Source organism: Cucurbita pepo, chromosome LG06 (assembly GCF_002806865.2).
Source record: "Cucurbita pepo subsp. pepo cultivar mu-cu-16 chromosome LG06, ASM280686v2, whole genome shotgun sequence".
NCBI lineage: Eukaryota > Viridiplantae > Streptophyta > Magnoliopsida > Cucurbitales > Cucurbitaceae > Cucurbita > Cucurbita pepo.
Genome location: NC_036643.1, coordinates 6,687,945 through 6,714,257, shown reverse-complemented (window position 1 = coordinate 6,714,257; position 26,313 = coordinate 6,687,945). Strand labels below are relative to the sequence as shown.

The window sequence follows — 26,313 nt, the reverse complement described above, 5'->3', positions numbered from 1 at the left end:
CACAAGATTCTTCTCTAGTATGTGTGTTGTATGGATGTGTAGAGCAAGATACTATACACACTCCTTTTTTTCTTGTTGGTTTCCAGCAACATGAGTGTGAGTGTGTGCTAGCCTGTAGTCAGACCCAAGGGTATGTATATGAGTCCGCCTAACAGATTCATGCGCGCCTGCACGAATCGTGCATACACAAGTATTATGCATTCAACCTTACCCAAAAAAGAAAGTAGAGCCGGGGAATAGTCACGAAGAAATTGGAAAAAGCCCTAAAAGGGTATTTTTGGAAAAATAATTCTAAACGAGTGAGAAAAAATTTAACCAAATTGGAAATTAAGCCCCTCAATACGGGCTTATTTGGAAGCTAGCTCAAAAGATGACAAATTGATATTTTTGGTATAAAATGATGATTTTTTCTTTTTTGAGATAATGACCAAATTAATAATTAATAATTAAAGAAAAAGTTTGGGATAATTACAAAAATTATCAACCATGGGATGTTTGACAAGTGGAAGACTCTCATTGGTTGAATTCAAATTTTTGAAAACATAAATGGTAAGGAAAGTGATTGAATTTACATGTTTATTCTTGCCATTTATGTTTTCTCAAATTTGAAATCTTAATATATGAATTAGAAGCTCAAATTATTCTTGCTTGAAAGAGCACAACCCTAAGTCACTAATTTGACCGATTTTAAAAAAGTCAAAAGTAACGAGATTTATAGAAAGTTAGATTATGAGTATGTTTACTCACTTTTTGTAAAAAAAAAAAAAAAAAAAAAAAAAAAAAAAAAAAAATCTTCTTATATAGACCTCTTTGAAATTTTGGTTCATAAGAAGATCTACAAAATGTCATTTGAGCCCATTAGTAAGAAATCTAGAATTTGGGCGGTTTTGATTTCGTAAAAATTAGCATGTCTAATCTATTCCAAAAGTTTCGTGAAATCAAATAGAAAGATTTTTATGAAGCGCGGGAAGGAAAATAACCAGAGGAAGACTTAAATTTCTGAAAATTGAGAAATTCCCTCACCACGACAAATCTCATCCCCCATTGCTTTGCAGCAAGAGAAGGAACATATTTGATGAAGAAACCAAAAGCTAAAAGTCGCTTGAACGGAAGAATCAAAAAGTTGACTTTGAGTGAGTAACAAATTTTGGAATTTTAGAACTTTATCCACAAAATTCGTTCTCCATCGGTTGAGTCATGAGATGGGTCTTATACCATTAGCTTTAGTACAAATTAAGGAACTAAGTTGCTGACGAAGTTGAGAGGAGATAAGCTTTCAATTGCCTAAATCGAGAGCGACGAAGCAATCTACTTCGACTCAACATATTTTTGTGGTTTTTGAACCAAATGAATTAAGATCAATCTCAAATGATCAATCGTATGTAGGTCTTTAAGTTTCATGAAGAAATGAGTAGAGATGGTCATAGACTCACTAGAGAATGAATGAGTTACAGAGGTGGAAAGATGTCTTTGTGCGTGTATTGTAAAGATAAAAGGTAGAGGATGAGTGTGACGTTGCAACGTAGGAATTTGTCACATCATCCTATTGTCTTTTCTTATATTTGTACATTGTTTGGATTGATTCATCTCTTTTTATATCTTTCTTACCATAATTTTTAATATTATAGAAAATAGATTCAACTTGAGAAATTTTAAAAAAATTTGAGGAAAAATAAGCTCTAGAGAGGTTGTGAAAAGTGAACTCTAACACGATCCAACAGGTAAATGGCTACATAGAACATNGCAAGATACTATACACACTCCTTTTTTTCTTGTTGGTTTCCAGCAACATGAGTGTGAGTGTGTGCTAGCCTGTAGTCAGACCCAAGGGTATGTATATGAGTCCGCCTAACAGATTCATGCGCGCCTGCACGAATCGTGCATACACAAGTATTATGCATTCAACCTTACCCAAAAAAGAAAGTAGAGCCGGGGAATAGTCACGAAGAAATTGGAAAAAGCCCTAAAAGGGTATTTTTGGAAAAATAATTCTAAACGAGTGAGAAAAAATTTAACCAAATTGGAAATTAAGCCCCTCAATACGGGCTTATTTGGAAGCTAGCTCAAAAGATGACAAATTGATATTTTTGGTATAAAATGATGATTTTTTCTTTTTTGAGATAATGACCAAATTAATAATTAATAATTAAAGAAAAAGTTTGGGATAATTACAAAAATTATCAACCATGGGATGTTTGACAAGTGGAAGACTCTCATTGGTTGAATTCAAATTTTTGAAAACATAAATGGTAAGGAAAGTGATTGAATTTACATGTTTATTCTTGCCATTTATGTTTTCTCAAATTTGAAATCTTAATATATGAATTAGAAGCTCAAATTATTCTTGCTTGAAAGAGCACAACCCTAAGTCACTAATTTGACCGATTTTAAAAAAGTCAAAAGTAACGAGATTTATAGAAAGTTAGATTATGAGTATGTTTACTCACTTTTTGTAAAAAAAAAAAAAAAAAAAAAAAAAAAAAAAAAAAAATCTTCTTATATAGACCTCTTTGAAATTTTGGTTCATAAGAAGATCTACAAAATGTCATTTGAGCCCATTAGTAAGAAATCTAGAATTTGGGCGGTTTTGATTTCGTAAAAATTAGCATGTCTAATCTATTCCAAAAGTTTCGTGAAATCAAATAGAAAGATTTTTATGAAGCGCGGGAAGGAAAATAACCAGAGGAAGACTTAAATTTCTGAAAATTGAGAAATTCCCTCACCACGACAAATCTCATCCCCCATTGCTTTGCAGCAAGAGAAGGAACATATTTGATGAAGAAACCAAAAGCTAAAAGTCGCTTGAACGGAAGAATCAAAAAGTTGACTTTGAGTGAGTAACAAATTTTGGAATTTTAGAACTTTATCCACAAAATTCGTTCTCCATCGGTTGAGTCATGAGATGGGTCTTATACCATTAGCTTTAGTACAAATTAAGGAACTAAGTTGCTGACGAAGTTGAGAGGAGATAAGCTTTCAATTGCCTAAATCGAGAGCGACGAAGCAATCTACTTCGACTCAACATATTTTTGTGGTTTTTGAACCAAATGAATTAAGATCAATCTCAAATGATCAATCGTATGTAGGTCTTTAAGTTTCATGAAGAAATGAGTAGAGATGGTCATAGACTCACTAGAGAATGAATGAGTTACAGAGGTGGAAAGATGTCTTTGTGCGTGTATTGTAAAGATAAAAGGTAGAGGATGAGTGTGACGTTGCAACGTAGGAATTTGTCACATCATCCTATTGTCTTTTCTTATATTTGTACATTGTTTGGATTGATTCATCTCTTTTTATATCTTTCTTACCATAATTTTTAATATTATAGAAAATAGATTCAACTTGAGAAATTTTAAAAAAATTTGAGGAAAAATAAGCTCTAGAGAGGTTGTGAAAAGTGAACTCTAACACGATCCAACAGGTAAATGGCTACATAGAACATAGAACGACCTTTGCTTACTATTTGGGTTGGTTCACATATTTTAGGATGGGCTCTCACAATAATATTTGATGCTGAAAAAACTAGACTCAATCGGGTACGTATTCAAGGAATTTGAAGAAATTTTACTTTCGAAAAGGCCATGAATAATGATCCCAAACACACTCAAACATGTAATTAGCCATATGGAGTATGTTTCAAAAGATACTTGTAGGGTCGATTAGAACCATCGAAAAACTTTTAGAAATCATACTTAGGAGGCTAATTGACCTAGTATCATGATAACTAAATCTTGAAAACCTAAAATTTAGCAGTTTGGTACATTATTTTATCTTACACTTCCATAATGCATAATTGATAACTTTGATAGAATTGATATATTTATAAGTTTTTCAACATGGCTTGGTTGATACATTATCCCTTGTTTGAGTATGTTGAGCATGATGTACGTATATTCACGTTTATAAATGCATGATTTAGGATTTGGGATCCCGTTTGTGCCAAGTATTGTTATTGGATGATGGAATATTCTCTACAATATCTGTAATAATCATATAGACCATAAGCTACTACTTCGTTATTATGATCCTAGAACCCAGTTTTGGATTCTACAGAACATTGGGTTGACTAGGTATTTTGTAAGGACAATAAGGGCATTTTTCCTATTCGTGAACTTACTAAGAAGGGTTAGGGTCTATTGGATACACAGAGTTCAGTTGTCACCCACAGGGGATCCTAAGAGTCTTAGAGGGTATACTACTAAGGTAACTTGGTTGTATCTAGTGGGGAGCCATGACTTTATACTATTATACCTAAGAGCAGGTGTGAGTCGGTAGCTAATTGTCTTAGTTTGAAAGGAAATATGGCAGGTAGTTTACTATTCCTCGTGCAGGTAGGTTATTGTTCTAACCCGAGGAGGGTGATAACTCTTCAAAAGTAAAATTATACCAAACCTTTTTGTACTTAATTTTGTACTCATACTCACAATTTTCTTATTAATTGATCAGTTTATAGTAAGCATGAAATGGTTCATTATGGTTCAACATGAAAAAAATATCAATTTGCATAAATCGAGTCTAATTGTACACTTAATTGGGTTATTTGGTAAAATTTCAGAACATTTACATTGAACCATGATGTTGTAACAAATCTAGAAACAAACCTATTGACGATGACCATGTACAAATTACTAACCCTGACGTTGAAGCAATTCAAAAAGAAAATTTTTTAGGGATGACATGGAAATTATAATCCAAATCATCAAGCCACGTGGGTCCTTGACTACCCATTTAGGAACGTCCTAGGTGGATGACTTATCCTTTCTTAGCCCCAAATGGGAAGAAACAAACCGTATAAAAAGGAAAGATTACCTAAAATGAAGAGGAGGCCACCAAAGGGGAAAACGGAAAAGTCACAGCCGAGAATAAGACTAGATAAGTACCTGAAGTTAATGTTTTGACCTCTATTGATGTTCAATTAGCTTCGGTGACTAATATTTTACAAAATCTAGTGTTAGGACGAAGTTCAATGACTAATGCACTAGTCGAAACTATTGCTATAATGACTCAAATAACAACTGAATCTTGTGTATATTGTGGAGAAGAACACACTTTTGATCAATGACCAAGTAATCCGACTTCAATTTTTTATGTGGGGAATCAAGCTAGCAACCAGAAAAATAATCTATTCTCAAACACTTATAATCTGAGGTGGAGAAACCATCCAAACTTTTTATGGAAGAGACAAAGCTCATATAATCAACAGATGTCACCTGCGACAAATTACCCTCCAAGCTTTGGAGTACAAAATCAAATGGCATATGGTCCTAACAAGCCAATGCCGAAGGAAAAGGAACTAGTTAAGCTCAACCGATACAGAGAACATCTCTTGGGAGCCTAATAAAGGAATATATGACAAAAAATAATTTTTTTGATAAGAGTCCGTAAGCATCCTTGCAAAATTTGGAAGTCCAAGTAGGTCAATTAGAAACTGAGTTACAAAATAGATCTCTTGGAAAGCTGCCAGTAGATACCAAAACACCAAAAAGAAAAGGCAAGAAATAATGTCAAGCAATAGAATCGAGAATCGAGAATCGAGAAAGAAATCCCCAGTAGGAGAGGTGAAATTAAAGAACACAGTGACAGTCACTCGTAAGAAAAAGCGGATAATATAGGAGAGAAAGGAGGAAACTGCTAAACACAAGGATCAAAACAAAAATTATGCTAAAAAAGTATAGTCTCCTAAAACGCAAATGCTAGTTAACAATGAAGAAGAGAGTAGAACGTACATACCAACACCTCCTTTTCCACAAAGAGAAAAAAAAAAAAAAAGAGGAAGTTAATTTTCATATAAACATACCACGGATGGAAGCTTGGAAGAAAATGCCAAATTATGTTAAATTCTTGTAGGATGTGCTCACTAATAGAAGGAAGCTTAGAAAATTTAAGATGGTGACACTAAATGAAAAGTGTATTGCAAATAATCCCACTAAAGAAAAAAGACCCAAGCTTATTTACTATTTCTGTATCTATTTGAGAAAAGAAGTTAGGTCGAGCATTATGTGACTTGGGGGCAAGCATCAACTTAATATCTCTGTCTATTTACAAGAAGTTAGGGATGAGTGAAGCTAGACCAACTACCGTCACCATCCAACTAGCCGATAGATCCATCACTTGTCCATAAGGAAAGATCGAACACATTTTAATTCAAGTGGATAAATTCGTATTTCCAAAATTTTTTATTGTTCTAGACTATGAAGCAAACTGTGATGTACCAATTATCTTGGGAAGACCATTTTCGAAAACCAGAAGAACATTGGCAGAAGTCCACAAGGGAACTATAATTTTGAGAATGAATGATCAACCAATAGAATTAAATGTCAATGACACTCTGAAATGTCTAGCAACGGCAGAAGAATGCTCACCAATTTATAAATTGACAAAAAAAAAATCCAACAAATAGTTAGAAACAGCAACCAGAATGAGACAACAACTAGAATAATTGCATTAAATAACAAGTAGAATGACAGGAACTCATAAGAGTTTTTGAATCACTTGAATCATAGGAAAGAAAAAATCATTAAAGAGGTCATCTATTGAGAACACACTTGAACTACATCTTAGAAGTATAACTATTTTATTCATTAGAATATTTTACCTATACATTGGTTCTAAAGATTTTGAAACGACTCTAGATTTTCTACTAATCTGAAGTCGCTACTATTTGCATATCATCATCTCCTATGTAGAAATAAACATTGAAAACATTATCGTAAAACATTGTCATGGACTTACATGTTGAAAACGTCTTTAAAGCAATATAATGAAAGTTAAAAAAAAAAAAAAAAAAAAAAAAAAAAAAAAAAAAAAAAAAAAAAAAAAAAAAAAANATACTAACCTATGGTTTAGGAATTTAAATACAACTATTTTATGCATGTGTCATAGTTTTACTTGTGATGTCATCATCAGCTCTACGGGGGTGACTTGCCTTTACTGAAAATGGAAGTAGCACATGGCTTGAGTATTTTAAGAAATACTCAATAAGTTACCCCTATCGGAGTTAAATGCAATCACATGCAATTTCATGAGTGGAACCTATGGTAACTGTCTATTTTCCTAGGGTGGCTATCCTAAACACGCAATTTGGATGTGTACTTAATTTTTCTACACATGATCTACACATGCGCGTATGGACTTACAAGTTGGTTCGCACACCTCTTGGACCCCTTTATGGTCGGGCGAACCCGACCCTCTTCGAGCTTCCCTTTGACACTCGTGTCGCTTCAATCTCTTGAATCTTGCGTATGCCTCAGCTTAACTTGAGTGCATACTCTTGGTGTTTTGGATGATGGACTATCCTCATCGGTTGTATCATGACACTTCTCAATCTTGACCCTCCCATGGTCGGATGGGCGCCACTTGAGGGTCGCCCCTTGACTATCTTGCGTGTGGGGGTCACAACTTATTTTCTCTTAGTGTGGTTGTGACACTCTTCCCTACTTAACTTAGTCATCATTCTCGATAACTTTCTCGGTGTCACAATCGTTTCAGTGATTGTGACACCAATCAACAACTTCCTACGACTTCACCTTTTTAGGCTAAATAAATAAATTAGCTATTCTTACACCCTCTTCAGGTTAGAACAGTATCTACGTATTCGTTGTTTCTATTGGCTAGAACAGAAGACTACCTACTCATACAGGCTTCTTGGGCTAGAAAAGTATAAGGCCATGGTTCCCCACTAAGCATAACCAGAGCTACCTTAGTAGTGTACATTCTATGACTCTTGGAGTTCCTTGTGGGTGATAACTAATTCCTATGTACCAAGTAAACCCTAACCCATGTTGGTTAATTTACGAACAGGGTTTATGCCCAAACGTTCCTATAAGGTACCTAATCAACCCAAAAATTCCGTGTGACTTAATAGCTAGGTCCTAAGATCAACTTATTGTAAGACAATAGCTCATGATCTAAAATAGTCATAGTAGGCACTCAAGGCCACATAACGATCACCCAAATACTAATTGGGCACATACGGGTTTCCAAACTCTCAAACATGAATGTAAAATTATACATAGGCATAAATCATGCTCCACATAATAAACCAATAAAGCATGCTTAGGTACTTGTTAGATAATAAAACTACTTGTATTCACAATTCATGCAAACGAATACTATAAAACTGAATATCGTGCTAAACTGTAAAGTTTTAGGTTTTCAAGGCTTATCTTTCATAATGCGGTAAATTAGGCTTCTAAATATGAATGCTAATCATTTGCCAAAGTTTCTAATCAACTCCGACCGTGTTCCTTGAAACTTGCTTGAAATAGTTACTTACTCATTTGGTTGTGTTTGGGTGCTCCATTCAGGAACCTTCCCAAGGTTGAAATTCCTTCAAACTTCTTGAGGAGTAAGTGGCAAATAGTACCTATTTTCTAGAAAAATAAATATTTTTTTTTTTAGAAACGGTCTAAAAGCATTTGAACTGATTCAAAAATGTGAGAAAAGGTTTGTCTATATTGTGGTTTACTTGTTCGGCCCTATTCGTGATCGGTTTTTGCTACATTCCCTAAGTTGTTTGCGCCTCAATTTTTTTGGGTAGGTCCCAAATTGAGTTTATTTTCTCCCATATCAAAATTTATTGTGAGAATTGGTCTAATTCTTACTAAATAAAAAAACAACCAAATTCAAAGTTTCTAAGGGAGGGGCTTGAATGGCAAAACTCTATCCTCCTATTAAGCTCTTACCCAAAAAGTTTCCTTGAATTACTCTTGATTCTTTGCCTAATTTTAAAAACGGGAAAAGTAATGATGTAGGCGAAGAACATAACGATTCTTGTGAGATCTTTCATACTTAACATAGCTTACACAGCATGGTGTATGGAGGCTTATGCATCAAAGATTATATACATCATATTATTCTATAACAAGGAATAATCACATTATAGCACAACTTACAAATATGGAATAATACAACATAGGGACACAAGGCACGTGTAATCGTACATCATACAATTCGCTCAACCAAGCAAAAAGTTAAGCCACTTAACTGAGTAACTTAAGCCGAACTTGCTAATTTAACCATGAAGCTAGTCCAAATCCATCATTTGAAATCCAAGTCAACTTATGAGAATTCACGAGACCCAATTAGAACACATTGAGTAGTTTAATTACCTAATGCCCACAATTAAATCTATAAGTTATCTTAGAATTCTTTAAAATGGGCCAAAAAGTGGCCATATTTCAATTTCTTCTAGAAATACTAAAATCCACTTCAAGAGGATAAAAATAAAAAAATAAAAAAAATTAGGGAAGATCTAGAAAACATTGGAACAAATGGAGCAACCCAAGTCATTTAAGCCATTTGAAGTTGTAGAGCCGAACTAACCGGTCATTGGAGAGGAGCGTGGGTCATGACATGAGGTCGAATCAAACGTGCGAGTTCAAACACAGTTCAGAAGGTCTGAGGGCCACTATGCATCCAAATACACCTGGAAATGAATTCTAAACTCAAGACTATAGATACGATTTTAGATCTTAAACAATATATATTTTTTTTTCAATTACAAATGGGTCACTTAGATAGATATAATAGTTTAATAATGTTTTCAACTTTAAACATCTTCTATACATATTCTATTTATTTAAAACATGAGTGAAGGTATATAAATGTATTGAAAGCAGAGATGAGATTATTTTTTAAAAATATTATTTAAAGTTAATATGAATATATAAAAAAATAACTATTATTATTTTAAAAATCCATGATTGAATTTTTAAAAAATGTTTGAGCTTTCTCTAAAAAAAATAATATTAAAATATTAAATAATAATGTTTATAAGTGATCTTTATGACGTCATTTAATATTCTCCTTAAATCAATGAACCAATGTATTTAAAATTAATGTGAAAATAATAAGAGCCCATTCTTCCAATGTATTTATTATATATAAATAAAAAATTAGAGAGATTTATTTTTAGCCATTTCCTTGGACTTTGTAATCAAAGAACAAAACAACCTTCATAAATGGAATGGAATTGTTTGGGATGTAAATTCTTTTTAACCCGAACAATTTATGTTAAAAACTGTAACGACCCAATGGCAGATATTTCTCTTATCCGAACAATTTATGTTAAAAACTGTAACGACCCAATAGCAGATATTTCTCTTATCCGAACAATTTATGTTAAAAACTGCAACGATCCAGTAGCAAATATTTATGTTGAAAATTGTAAATTCTTTTCTGCTCACGTGTTGCTAGGGAAAGGTTTCCACACCCTTATTATAAAGGATGTTTTGTTCTCCCTCCCCAACCAATGTGGAACATCACAGTCCACCCCCCCCCCTTCGAGACCCAGCGTCCTCGCTGGCACACCACCTCGTGTCCATCCCCCTTTGGGGAACAACCTCCTCGCTGGCACATCGCCTGCTGTTTGGCTTTGATAACATTTAGTAACGACTCAAGCCCACCGTTAGCAGATATTATCCTCTTTGGGATTTCCCTTACGGCTTTCCTCTCAAGGCTTTAAAACACATCTGCTAGTGCGGCAGGTTTCCACACCCTTAAGGGTGTTTTGTTCTCCTCCCCAACCAATGTGGGACATCACCAAAACTGAACTCGACCCAACCCAACCATATAGTTTTGGGTTAGATTGATTTAAGTTCGAATTTTAATTTTTTTTTTTTTTTTTTTTTTTTTTTTTTTTTTTTNTTTAGTTAGTAAAATATTTATGTAGATGTAAGGCGTAAAAACTTAAATTTTTAATGTAGGAGACCATGTGTTCCTAAAGATAGCACCCAAGAGAGGGATGTTTAGATTTTGGTAAGAAAGGGAATCTAAGCCCGAAGTTCATCGATCCTTTTGAGATACTAGAAGGAATAGAACTAGTGGCCTATAGATTCGCACTCCCAAAAAGCTTATCTACCGTACACAACATAGTTTATGTGTCTATGTTACAAAAGTCTATGTCATTCCACTCACGTGATATCACATGATACACTTCTCTCAAGAAAGGATTTAATGTATAAAGAAGAGTCAATACAAAATTTCTCCAAATTTTAATTCTTTATGGATAAGAACTTAAAGATACTCCATAACTAGAAAATGACTAACAAGAGGTAACTAATTTTTTTAAAATTTTTGGATTATTCCGAAGAAAAAATATATATATAATCCAGTCTCTCAATTATAATCTAGTTGTTGGATCTCCCTTTGAATTGGATATGATCTAGAACGTTCACAAATCATCAAATCCAACGGCTAGAATTCAAAACTAAATTCGACAAAGCTTTGATCGACACACGATTTTCTAGCAAAAATTTCAAGAGGATCAACTACGAAATCATGGCGGTTCTAGATGTTTCAAAGGCGGTGGATCATTTCTCTTAAGTTTCGTTCATTTGGAGCAAGAAACAAGCAACACCGATCCTTCAATCACGCCTTCATTTTTTGGATTTTAAGATCTTATGTTCCTTCCAAATTCTAGAGTTATAGTCAAAATAAAATTAACCACAATTTTGGTGAAGGAAAGAAGTGGAAAATTTCACAATACCTATTTCCCAAATTTGGTCACTATTGAAGGAATGGAAAGGAGCTTAAAAAATTCAATTTGATTTTACACAATAAGAAGTGTGAGACCTATCTCAATCGGTTTATCCACTTCCAACAAATATTTCTATAGAAAACTTGAAAGGGTAATTACTTCAAGAGTATGCCCAATCAGAGAAATTCAATATCAGGTAAGTTTTAGGGGTAAAACTCAACTCACTCTTGTTTTTTAGGGGTAAAACTCAACTCACTCTTGTTTTTTAGGGGTAAAACTCAACTCACTCTTGTTTCTAGCTCATTTTATTTAAAATTGAGGTTTTCGTTACACTTAAGGAACTAAATAAAGTATATCTGATGAAGAAATTGAGGGATAATTCGTCTCAAATCAAGCTGTCTAGGAGGACCAAACTCTAATTCATTCAGTTTGAGAGGAGTATAAGGAAGAATTTCACCCCAACCAATTAGACCATTTCTCGAATGGTGTGTGTCATCCTTCCGCAGGAACCATGCTAATCTTCTCTGTATCATTCCAATTATTACCCGTTTTAACCTCTATTCGATTGTTTTGACCCGATTTTGATGTTGATCTTATTATGATTTGAATTAGGTTATACTAAACAAATTTTAGGAAATTTGAAGCTCCTAACACAAGAAAAAACTTACTGAGCTAGGCATGCGTCATCCATATAAATAGTCATTCTGACTTTTCTCGAGTAATGCTTGCGTAAGGACATAATAGTGTTAAGGAAAATTAACAAAATACCTTATCATAAGAGTTTATGAAGCAAACCAATTTTTATGTTTTCTGTTGTGCTAGAATGGAGGATAAGATATTATGATATGTGGTCTGGGTGACTAATGGGTGTTATTTTCCCGTTGAGTTTGCTTGAATGTTTAGGTTATGATTTCCTTGCTAGTTGATAGGGACATCTCCCTAATAAGCATGCATGAATGAGTAGATTATGTTTTTCGTGCTTGAGTTGATTGATAGAAATATCTCCCTAACAAAGTATGCATGAGTGAACCAGGCTAAGATTAGGTCCCTAAAGCTAGAGCAGTTTACATGTTGATCTGGGCCAGTACNATACATATGGGCAAGTACATTTCTAATAGATCGAGTACCCTTGGATTATGAGTAGCGATCATATGTCTAGACTTGCGTGCACCTAGAGACTGGATTAGCCCCAAGGAACTAACCCCAAGCATCTTAAAAAATGCGAGATGAGGACTAAATCACCTAGATGCCCCTAAGGACCTAAGAAACCTCCATGACATTTAATAATGATTAAGAAAGCTTAACAAGCTTAACAATAGTATGAACAATATCATAAGAACCCCAAAGTCACTTGAGCTATTATTGAGTGTAGGATTGAGTCATGGCCGACATTGCAATCATGTAAACTGATCTTGAAGAAGGACTTGATATTACATGGGTAGTTAGAATGAGATGAGAACTTCTATTGAGTGTACAAACGGGTAAGGAAGAAGTTACGCTTTCTTAAACTAGCCTTGGAAAAGATTTGGGGTTACACAGGTAGATGGCTTAGGGTGAGTGCTCCAATTAAGTGTAGGAATGGGATAAAAACTAAGACCGCAATTCTATAAACCAATCATGAAACGAACTTGGGACTACTCAGGTAGTAGACTCATGATGAGTGCCCCTAGTGAATGTGAACACGGCGTTCGGCCTCCTGAATAGGGTTACACCGTTGTAAACCTGTACTTGAGGTGACACGTGAAACCCTCAAAGTGTGTTGTATGTTGTATGTCACGAGCACAAGATTCTTCTCTAGTATGTGTGTTGTATGGATGTGTAGACCAAGATACTNGCACGTGAAACCCTCAAAGTATGTTGTATGTTGTATGTCACAAGCACAGGATTCTTCTCTAGTATCTGTGTTGTATGGATGTGTAGAGCAAGGTACTATACACACTCCTTTTTTTTCTTGTTGGTTTCCCGTAGCATGAGTGTGTGCTAGCCAGTAGTCAGACCCAAGGGTATGTATATGAGTCTGCCTAACAGATTCATACGCGCGTGCACGAATCGTGCATAAACAAGTATTATGCATTCAATCTTACCCAAAAAAGAAAGTAGAGCCGAGGAATAGTCACGAAAAAAATAGGAAAAAAACCCTAAAAGGGTATTTTTGGAAAAATAATTCTAAAAGAGAGAAAAAATTTAACCTATAAAATCCAATTTGCAAATAATACCCTCGTAATAAACCAAATTTGTAAAGATAGCCCTACAAAGTGGGAAATTGTAAAAATGGCCCATAGTTAAGCAAATTGGAAATTAAGCCCCTCAATACTGGCTTATTTGGAAGCTAGCTCATAAGATGACAAATTGATATTTTTGGTATAAAATGATGTTTTTTTGAGATAATTACCAAATTAATAATTAATAATTAAAGAAAAAGTTTGGGATAATTACAAAAATTATAAACCATGGGATGTTTGACAAGTGGAAAACTCTCATTGGTTGAATTCAAATATGAGAAAACATAAATGGTAAGAAAAATGATTGAATTTACATGTTTAACCTCACATCCTCGAGCAACCCTACGTCACTACTTTGACCGATTTTTAAACCTAGTTTTTTAACCTCACATCCTCACATCCTAGATTTTTAACCTCACAACCTAGATTTTTAAACCCTACGTCACTACATGTTTAACCTCACATCCTCGAGCAACCCTCCAATAAACCCTAGATTTTTAAACCTTAATATATGAATTAGAAGCTCAATTATTCTGGCTTGAAAGAGCACAACCCTACGTCACTACTTAGACCGATTTTTAAAAAGTCAAAAGTAACGAGATTTGTTGAAAGTTAGATTGTGGGTATGCTTACTCGCTTTTTTTATAATAAAAAAATTCTTCCTCTATAGACCTCTTCGAGATTTGGTCTCTTTAGGTTCATAAGAAGGAGATCTACAAAACGTCATTTGAGCCCATTAGTAAGAAATCTAGAATTTGGGTGGTTTTGATTTCGTAAAAATTTAGCACGTTTAATCTATTCCAAAAGTTTCTTGAGCTAAAATAGAAATATTTTTATGAAGCGTTTGAAAAAAAATAACCAGAGGAAGGTTCGACTAAGTTTCTGAAAATTGAGAAATTCCCTCTCCACGATGAATCTCATCACTTAAAACCTATTTGAATTGCTTTGTGGCAAGAAAAGAAACATATTTGCTAAAGAAACCAAAAGCTTAAAGTCACTAGAACCGAAGAACCAAAAAGTTGACTTTTAGTGAATAGCAAATTTTGGAATTTTAGAACTTTATCCACAAAATTTGTTCTCCATAGGTCGAGTCATGATATGGGTCTTATATCATTAGCTTTAGGACAAGAAAAGAAACATATTTGCTAAAGAAACCAAAAGCTTATAAGTCACTAGAACCGAAGAACCAAAAAGTTGACTTTTAGTGAATAGCAAATTTTGGAATTTTAGAACTTTATCCACAAAATTTGTTCTCCATAGGTCGAGTCATGATATGGGTCTTATATCATTAGCTTTAGGACAAGAAAAGAAACATATTTGCTAAAGAAACCAAAAGCTTATAAGTCACTAGAACCGAAGAACCAAAAAGTTGACTTTTAGTGAATAGCAAATTTTGGAATTTTAGAACTTTATCCACAAAATTTGTTCTCCATAGGTCGAGTCATGATATGGGTCTTATATCATTAGCTTTAGGACAAATTAAGGAACAAAGTTGTTAAAGAAGTTGAGAGGAGATAAGCTCTCAATGGCCAAAATTGAGGGCAACTTGACTTGATTTTTTGGGTAAGTCAATATCGAGCAACCTACTTTGACTCAACATATTTTTGTGGTTTTTGTACCCAATGAATTAAAATGAGTCTCAAATGATCAACCGTACGTAAGTCTTAGAGAGGGTCATAGACTCACTAGAGAACGAATGAGTTACAGAGGTGGGAAGTTGTCTTTGTCGCGTGTATCGTATAGACAAAAGGTAGAAGATGAATGACGTGGCAACGTAGGAATCTGCCACATCATCGTATTGTCTTTTCTCATATTTGTACATTGTTTGGATTGATTCATCCCTTTTTATATCGTTCTTACAATAATTTTTAATAATATAGAAAATAGATTCAACTTGGGACATTTCTCAAGAAATTTGAGGAAAAACATCGGGAGAGGTTATGAATAGTGAACTCTAACACTATCCAACCGCTACATGGAACTACCTTTGCTTACTATTTAGGTCGGTTCACCTATTTTTAGATGGGCTTTCACAATAATGTTTGATGTTAAAAAAACTAGACTAAATGGGTACTCTAACTAAGTCTTGAAAACCTAAAAATTTATCCTTTGATACATTATTTTATTTTACCCCTTCCTTAATGCATAATTGAGAATTCGGATAGAATTCATATATTTATAAGCTTTTGCAGCATGGCTTGATTGATACGTTATCCCTTGTTTGAGTATATTGAGCATGGTGTATGTATATTCACGTTTATAAATGCATGATTTTGGGTTTGGGATCCCGTTTATGCCAAGTATTGTTATTGGATGATGCAATGTACTCTAAAATATTTGTAATGATCATATAGACCATAAGCTACTACTTAACGTTATTATGATCTCAGAACCCAATTTTGGATTCTATAGAACATTGCCTTAGACTAGGTATTTTGTAAGAGCGATAAGGGCACTTTCCCTATTCGTGAACTAGCTAAGAGGTGTTAAGGTCTATTGGATACAGATAGTTTAGTTGTCATCCATACCGGATCCCAAGAGTCATAGATGGTATACTACTAAGGTAGCCTGATTGTACCTAGTGGGGAGGCATGACCTTATACTCTTATACCTGAGACCAGGTGTGAGTCAGTAGTTAATTGTCTTAGTTTGAAAAGAAATATGGCAGGTAGTTTACTGTTCCTCAGGTAGGTAGGTTATTGTTCTAACCCGAGGAGTGTGAGAACTCTTCAAAAGTAGAGTTATACCAAGCGTTTTTGTACTTAATTTTGTACTCATACTCACCATTTTCTTATTAATTGCTCAATTTATTCTAATTAGTAAACATGAAATTGTTCATTATGATTCAACCTGAAAAAAAAAATATCAATTTGCATAAATCAAGTATAATGGTACACTTAATTGAGTTATTTGGAAAAATTTCAAAACATTTATGTTTATGGGCGATGATCATGATTGCTGACCCCGATGTTGAAGCAATTAAAAAGTAAATTTTTTGGGATGGCATGAAAATTATAATCCAAATCATCAAGCCACGTGGGTCATTAACTAGCCAATTAGGAACGTGCTAGGTGGACGACTTATCCTTTCTCGGCCCCAAATGGGACGAAACAAACCGAATAAAAAGGAAAGGTTACCTAAAAAGAAGAGGAGACCACCAAAGGGGAAAACGGAAAACGTGCAACAGAGATGAAGACTAGATGAGTACTTGAAGTAGATGCTTTGACCTCTATTGATGCTCAATTAGCTTCGGTGACCAATATTTTACAAAATCTAGGATTGGGACAAGGTGCAATGACTAATGCACTAGTCGAAACTGCTGCTGTAATGACTCAAATAGCAACTGAATCTTGTGTATATTGTGAAGAACACACTTTCGATCAATGACCGTGTAATCGGACTTCAATTTTTTATGTGGGGAATCATGCTAGCAACCAGAAAAATAATCCATTTTCAAACACTTATAATCTGGGGTGGAGAAACCATCCAAACTTTTCATGGAAGTGACAAAACTCATACAATCAACAAATGCCACCTAAGAAAAATTAACGTCCAGGTTTTGGACTACAAAATCAAATGACATATGGTTGCAAGCCAATGCCCAAGGAAAAGAAACTAGCCAACCTCAACACATACATGGAACATCTCTTGAGAGCCTAATAAAGGAATATATGACAAAAAAATGATGTTGTGATGCATAGTTAGCAAGCATCCTTGCGAAATTTAGAAATCCAAGCAAGTCAATTAGCAATTGGAAAGCTGCCATATATCCATGAAATAGATATCTTGGAAAGCTGCCATATATCGAAACACCAAAAAGAAAAGGCAAGGAGCAATGTCAAGCAATAGAATCGTGAAGCAAGAAAGAAATACACAATAGGGGAGGTGAAATAAAAGAATATAGTGATGGTCGCTCCCAAGAAGCAGCTGATATATAGTAGAGAAAGGAGGAAACTACTAAACATAAGGATCAAAACAAAAATTATGTTAAAACAGTACAGTCTCCTAAAACGCAAACGATAGTCAACAATGAAGAAGAGAGTAGAACGTACATACCAACACCTCCTTTTCCACAAAGAATAAAAAGAAAAAGGAAGTCAATTTTTATATAAACATACCACGGGTGTAAGCTTTGAAGAAAATTCAAATTATGTTAAATTCTTGTAGGATGTGCTCACTAATAGGAGGAAGCTCGAAGAATTTAAGGTGGTGGCACTAAATGAAAAGTGTATTGCAATTCTGAAAAATAAAATCCCACTTAAGAAAAAAGACTTAGGCTTATTCACTATTCTTGTATATCTATTTGGGAAAAGAAGTTGCCTCAAGCATGATGTGACTTGGAGGCAAGCATCAACTTAATGCCTCTGTCTATTTACAAGAAGTTAGGGATTAGTGAAGCTAGACCAACTACCGTCACCATCCAACTAGCCGGTAGGTCCATCACTTATCCCTAAAGAAAGATCGAAGACATTTTAATTCAAGTGGATAAATTCTTATTTCCAGCCAATTTTATTGTTCTAGACTATGAAACGGACCATGATGTTCCAATTATCTTAGGAAGACTATTTTTGAAAACCAGAATAACATTGGTAGATATTCACAAATAAACTATAATGTTGAGAATGAATATCAACAAATAGAATTCAATGTCACACTCTGAAATGTCCAACAAATAGTTGAAAACAAGAACAAAAACAAGACAACCGCAAATAGTTCCCACACCTCCTAGACCCCTTTCTGGTCAGGCGAACCCAACCCTCTTCGAGCTTGTCTTTGACACTCGTGTCGCTTCAATCTCTCGAATCTTACGTATGCCTCGACTTAACTTGAGTGCATACTCTTGATGTTTTGGATGATGGACTATTCTCCTCGGTTATATCATGACACTTCTCAATCTTGACCATCCCATGGTTGGATGGGCGCCACTTGAGGAGCGCCCCTTGACTGTATTGCATGTGGGGGTCACAACTTATTTTCTCTTCGTGTGCTTGTGACACTGTCCCCCACTTAACTTAGTCATCATCCTCGATAACTTTATCGGTGTCACAATCATATCATTGATTGTGACACCAAGCAACAACTTCGTATGACTTCGCCCTTTTAGGCTAAATAAATAAATTACCTATTCTTACAACTTCGTATGACTTCGCCTTCAGGTTAGAACAGTATCTACGTATTCGTTGTTTCTATTGGCTAGAACAGAGGACTACCTACTCATACAGGCTCCTTGGGCTAGAAATGTATAAGGCCATAGTTCTCCACTAGGCATAGCCAGAGCTACCTTAGTAGTGTACATTCTATGACTCTTGGAGTCCCTGGTGGGTGATAACTAATTCCTATGTACCAAGTAAACCCTAACCTATGTTAGTTAATTTATGAACAGGGGTTATGCCCAAACGTTCCTATAAGGTACCTAATCAACCCAAAAATTTCATGTGACTCAATAGCTAGATTCTAGGATCAACTTTCGTAAGACAATAGCTCATGATCTAAAATAATAATAGCAGGCACTCTAGGCCACATAACGATCGCCCAAATACTAATTGGGCACATACGCGTTTCTAAACCCTCAAACATGAATCTAAAATTATACATATGCATAAATCATGCTCCAAATACTCAAATGAAGAATAATACATCAATAAGGCATGCTTTAAGTACTTGTTAGATAATAAAACTACTTGCATGATGCATGCAAGCGAATATTGTAAAACTGAATATCGTGTTAAATTATAAAATTTTAGATTTTTGGGGCTTATCTTTCATAATGCGGTCAATGAGGCTTATATAGATGTTATTTATTTGTCAAAGGTTCTAATCGAATCCTACAAGTATTTTTTGAAACTTGATCGAAATAGTTACTTACTCATTTGGTTATGTTTGGGTGCTCGATTCACATTCCAAGGTTGAAATTTCTAAGTAGATAGTGTCTATTTTCTAGAACAATAAATATTTTTTTGAGAACCGGTCTAAAAGTATTTGAACCGATTCAAATATGTGAGCAAAGGTTGGTCTATATAGTGGTTTACCTGTTCGATGGTGTTCGAGATCGCTTTTACCTACATTCCCTAAGTTGTTTTCTCCTCAATTTTCTTGAGTAGGTCCCAAATTGAGTTTATTTTCTTATTGCGAGAACTAGTCTAAAAATAAGTAAAGTAATCTATTTATTACTCAATAGGTTAAAATCCTAAAGAGGATCACATGACAAGCTCTAGGGCCACCACATCATCATCATTTACTTCTAGACATAGAAGCACGTGAGAACCCCAACTTTCTACCTTCTATAAATCATGTTTTTTCTCTTGATCAGTGAGCGTTTCCGCTCGATTTCTTCATGAATCGTGTAGTTCTACACACCATAAATTGTTTAGGATTGATCTCAATTCATTTGACTAATTAACGGGCAAGATATAAGATGTTAGAGCGAGGGTCTTTCTTTTCTTATTATTCTTTGAGCTTTTCATGAAAAACTGCGTATTTGAGCTCGAAGAAACTTTTGGGATAGATTGTACATGAATAAAAAACAACTAACTTCAAAGTTTTTTAATGAGGGTTTCAATGGAAAAACTCTATCCTCGTATTAAACCCTTTCCTCGTAGTCTAAAGAGACCAAAAGTAGCCTTTGAAATTTTCTATAAAGGAAGATTTTTGAAGAAAATCGAGAAGGCTTACCCAAAAAGTTTCCTTGAATTACTCTCGATTCTTTGCCTAATTTTATAAACGGGAAAAGTAGTAATGTAGGTTAATAACATAACGAACCTATGAATCATGCATATATAATTCTTGTCAGATCTTTCATACTTAACATACCTTACACAACGTGGTGTATGGAGGTTTATGCATCAAAGATTATCAACATCATATTATTCTATAACAAGGAATAATCACATTATAGCACAACTTATAAATATGACATAACACAACATAGGGACACAAGGCACGTGTAATCATACATCATACAATTCTCTCAACGAAGCCAAAAGTGGAGCCACTTAATTGAGTAACTTAAGTCGAAGTTGCTAATTTAACTATGGAGCTAGTCCAAATCTATCCTTTGAAATCCAAGTCAACCTATAAGAATTCACAACACCGGATTAGAACACATGGAGCATTTTAATTTACCTAATGCCGACAATTAAACCTGTAATTTATCTTAGAATTCTTTAAGTTGGGCAAATATTGGTCATACTCATCTCAATTTCTTTTAGAAATACTAGGAGGAAAAAAAAATAAATAAAAAGAGGAAGGTCTAGAAAACATTGGAACAAATGGAGCAACCCAAGCCATTTGAAGTCGTAGAGCCAAGCTAAGCAATTGCTTAGGAGGAGTGTGGGTTGCGGCATCATGTCGAGTCAAGCATGCGGATTCAAACACGGTTCAAGAGGCCATATAACACAAGCCCCTAGCATCCAAACTCACCCAGAAATGAAATCTAAACTCAACACTATAGATACGATTTTAAGTCTTAAAAAACATGAAACAATAGTTACTGCGTTCATTTATTTATTTATTTTTTGCCCCAATTAAAAATAGGGTCACTTATTGATTATTTTTAAATACTCGTTATCGAATACCTTCCAGGAGGCCATAAAATTTAGCGATAAACCATCATTTTGTATGTCCATTGATAAAATAGTTTAATAATGTTCGACTTTAAATATCTTTTAGGAGATCTTGTGATTTGACTGTATTACAAGTTTATAAATTTTTAAGCCCATGAAATTTTTTAAAATAAAGTATTTCTTAATATAGTTTTTGGGCCATGATATACATATGGTAACATAGGTCATTACATATTCTATTTATTTAAATGTATTTAAAGACCACACAATTACCAACTATATTTAATATTCTCCTTAAATGAATGAACCAACTCCATTTAAAATCAATGCGAAGATAAAAGAATCTCATTGATGCATCTAATTTTATGAAATAGCTTGAAAACAATGAGACCCATTCTTCCAAAGCAATGCATTTATTATATATAAATAAAAAAAATAGAGAGATTTATTTTTAGCCATTTGCTTTGGCTTAGTAATCAATGATCAAAACTACCTCATTTAATGATTCTTTGGAGTGGGTTTGGTGTAATAGGATCTTTATAAATAGAAAGGGTGGGAGGGTTTTTTTCGAGTTCAGTTGTATGTAAATTCATTTTAACTCGAACAATTTAGGCTAAAAACTGTAATGACCCAGTAGCAGATATTTCTCTTACGAGCTTCCCCCAAGGCTTTAAAACGTGTTTGCTAGGGGAAGGTTTCTACACCTTTACAAAGGGTGTTTTGTTCTCCTCCTCAACCAATGTGGGTCATTGCAATCCACCCCCTTGAGGGCCAGCATCCTCGTTGGCACACGCCTCGTGTTTATCCCCCTTCGGGGAACAACCTCCTCACTCGCACATCGTCCGGTGTCTGGCTCTGATATCATTTAGTAAAGACCCAGGCCCACCGGTAGCAGATATTGTCTTCTTTGGGCTTTGTTTTACGGGTTTCCTCTCAAGGCTTTAAAACGCGTCTGCTAGGGGAAGGTTTACACACGCTTAAGGGTGTTTTGTTCTCCTCCTCAACCAATGTGGGACATCACAAAAACTGAAATCCACCCAACCCAACATATAGTTTTGGGTTCGATTGATTTAAGTTCGATTTTTTTAAAAAAAAAAATTGTTTCTAATAAAAATAAAATTTTAGTTCGTAAAGATATTCACGTAGATGTAAGGAGTAAAAATTTAAATTTCGGATGCAGGAGACATGTGTTCCTAAAGATAGCACCCATGAAAGGGATGTTCATATTTTGGTAAGAAAGGGAAGCTAAGCCCCAAGTTCATCCATCCTTTTGAGATACTAGAAAGAATAGGACTAGTGGCCCACAGACTCACACTCCCATAAAACTTATCTACCGTACGCAAATGTGTCCATGTTAAGAAAATAGACATCACCTCACTCATGTGATAGCACATGATACACTTCCCTTCAGAGAGGACTTAACATATAAAGAAGAGTCGGTACAAATATTAGATAGAAAAATCAAGAGGTAATGAATTTTATAAAAAAAAATTAGGATCATTCGAGAAAAATAATATTAAAATTTTCAGAAAGTGGTATATTACCTTATTTATAAAGTTTAAAAGAATCACCAAATTGTCATTACTGACCAAATTAAATCCTCGAGAGTACGCTTATGCACATAATCTACAATCTCTTGAAATCTAACCGTTGGATCTCCCTGTAAATTGGCTATGATCTAGAACGTTCACAGGTCATTTCATACAATGAGATTCAACAAATCTTTGATCGGCATAGGATTTTCTAGCAAAAAATCCAAAAGGGTCAACTGCGAAATTGTGGTAGTTCTAGATGTTTCAAAGGTGGTGGATCTTTTCTCTTAAGTTATGAGCCATGTGCGTTCATTTGGAGCAAGAAGCAAGCAACACCAAGCCTTCAATCACGAGTTATAAGCTTTTTCATTTTTTAGGTTTTGAGTTCTCATGTTCCTTCCAAATTCGAGAGCTATAGTCCATCATTTCCCTCCAAACTTATTTCTATATTTTCTAAATAAGAATGGTTAAGGAAAGAAGGGGCAAAAATGCTCTAAACCTATTTACCAAATTTGATCCGAAAGGAGCTTGATTTTACACACTAATGTAGATCGAATGTGAGACATATCCCATTATACTCTAGCTCTACGTCTTGGGATCAGATGTAGATCGAAGCTTTGAATCCAATAATAGCCACGCTTAAGGTAAGGTATTAACGGGGCCTAACATTTTTCATACGGAAAGAAGGGCAAAAATGCTCTAAACCTATTTGGTCTTAAGGTAAGGTAAGGTATTAATGGGGCCTAACATTTTTCGTGTCTCGGGGTTGTGCATCATATCAGAGCCAGGTTTCAATCCCGGGACCTGTGGGTTATGGGCTCACCACGCTTCTGCTGCGCCACTCTGATATATAAATTTTTTTTACCATTTCTCGATTTGTGTGTGTCATCATTTTGTAGGAGCCATGCTAATCTATTCTTCTCATTTTTACCTGTTTTAATCAAATTCGATTGTTTTTCCCCGATTTCAATGTTGATTTTATTATGATTTGAATTAGGTTATACTAGAGAAATTTTATAAAATTTGAAGCTCCTAACACAAGAAAAAGCTTGCTCAGCAAGGCACACCTCATCCATATTCAGTCATTCTGACTTTTCTCAAGTAATGCTTGTGTTAGGACATAATAGCATGCGAGCAAATCTTGGATGAAAATGCTATATATGTTAAGGAAAATTAAAAAATACCCTATGATGATAGTTTATGATGCATACTGATTTTTATGTTTTCCATTGTGCTAGAATGGAGGATAAGATATTATGATATGTGGTCTGGGTGACTAATGAGTGTTATTTCCCCGTTCAGTTTGTTTGAATGTTTAGATTATGATTTTCTTGCTAGTTGATAGAAGCATCTCCCTAATAAGTATGCATGAATGAGTAGATTATGTTTTTCGTGCTTGAGGTGATTGATAGAAATATCTCCCTAACAACATATGCATGAGTGAACCAGGCTAAGATTAGGTCCCTAGAGCTAGAGCAGTTTACATGTAGACCTAGGCCAGTACATTTCTAATAGAAAGAATATACTAGGATTATGAGTAGTGATCATATGTCTAGACTTAAATGCACCTAGAGATTGGGTTAGCCCCCAAGGAGCTAACCCCAAGCATCATAAAAATTGCGAGATGAGGACTAAATCACCTAGATGACCCAAGGACCTAATAAGCCTCCATGACATCTAAGAATGATTCAGAAAGCTTAACAAGCTTAACAATATTATGAACAATCATCATCATATATAGCATGCTCAATATGGAAAACATCATCATATTAAGAAAATGTCATGGAACATCATACTGATCAATAATAAGTCATCAAGAACATCAAACATAATATGTAGGTCATGCATCGAAACATAAATCACGTACATATAACGTGCATCATCATACACATAAATAAAACTGTAAAGCAAACAATTGTAGTATATCCTATAGTAAGGTCACTTATTTTGACCTTACTTGGTTGGCCTTAGCCGAAGTTCTCCCTAGCTAGCTAAATATATGCTCCCGTTCATTGAGAACTGTTTCCGTCTGAATTACCTTAATCGGTGAGCCGAGCTGAAACAGTTGTAGAGCTGTCGGAGCGTCGTTGTAAGCCGTTTATGTCAAGTCGAGCCATAGAGCTGCCAGATTGTTGTCACGGTTTGGCTTAAAAGATTGTTTTGTTTAATACATGCATGTGCTGACGTCAGCAATGTAGGTTTGATATTAGAGCCAGGTTTCGATCTTAGGACTTATGGGTTATGGGCCCACCACGCTTCCGCTGCGCCACTATGATACATAAAAAAATTGGGACCATTTCTCAATTTGTGTGTGTCATCCTTCTGCAAGGGTCATGCTAATCACCTCTGTATCGTTCCAATTTTTACATGTTTTGACCTCTATTTGACTATTCTTCTCCGATTTCAATGTTAACCTCATTATGATTTGAATTATGTTATACCAGAGAAAGTTTAGAAAATTTGAAGCTCCTAACACAAGGAAAAGCTAGCTCGACAAGGCATGCGTCATCTATATAAATAATCATTCTTACTTTTCTCAAGTAATGCTTGCGCAAGGACATACTAGCATGCAAGCATATCTTGCCTTAGGTGGTAGATTATGCATGTTCAAGACTCTAGAAGGGCTATTTGGATTAAAATTCAATATATGTTAAGGAAAATTAACAAAATACGCTTAGGATGAGAATTTATGATGCATATTGTGCTAGAATGGAGGATAAGATATAATGATATGTGGTCTTGGTGACTAATGGATGTTATTTTCTCTTTGAGTTTGCTTAAATGTTTAGATTATGATTTCCTTGCTAGTTGATAGGAGCATCTCCCTAATAAGCATGCATGAATGAGTAGATTATGTTTTTCGTGCTTTACGTGATTGATAGAAATATCTCCCTAACAAAGTATGCATGAGTGAACCAAGCTAAAATTAGGTCACTAGAGTTAGAGCAGTTTACATGTAGACCTAGGCCAATACATTTCTAATAGATCGAACACCCTAGGATTATGAGTAGCGATCATATGTCTAGACTTATGTGCACCCAGAGATTGGGTTAACCCCCAAGGAGCTAACCCAAGCATCATAAAAAATGCTAGATGAGGACTAAATCACCTAGATGACCCTAAGGACCTAATTAGCCTCCATGACATTTAAGAATGATTAAGAAAGCTTAACAAGCTTAACAAGCTTAACAATAGTATGAACAATCATCATCCTAAAGTATGCTCAATATGAAAAATATCATTATATTAAGAAAATGTCATAAAACATCATACTCATCAATAATAAGCTATCAAGGGCATCAAACATAATATGTGCGTCATGCATTGAAACATAGATCACGTACATATAACATGCATCACAGCTCAAGCATCATACTCATACATCATCATAAACATCATACATCATCATACTCATACATCATCATGCTCATAAATAAAACTGTAGCCCAAACAATTGTAGCTTATCTTATAGTAAGGTCACTTACTTGGTTGGCTCTAGCCAAAGTACTCCCTAACTA

The 26,313-nt window shown here is 34.7% G+C and overlaps 2 non-coding genes across 2 annotated transcripts; both read right to left on the bottom strand.

Annotated features, from left to right (window-relative positions):
* Positions 1 to 11,939: 11,939 nt before the first annotated feature.
* LOC111797763 lies at positions 11,940 to 12,044 on the bottom strand. Its single transcript, XR_002815590.1, has one exon. It is a non-coding gene; the product is annotated as a U6 spliceosomal RNA (small nuclear RNA).
* A 13,033-nt stretch (positions 12,045 to 25,077) lies between these two features.
* On the bottom strand, positions 25,078 to 25,182 carry LOC111797795. Its single transcript, XR_002815620.1, has one exon. It is a non-coding gene; the product is annotated as a U6 spliceosomal RNA (small nuclear RNA).
* Between the last annotated feature and the right edge of the window lie 1,131 nt (positions 25,183 to 26,313).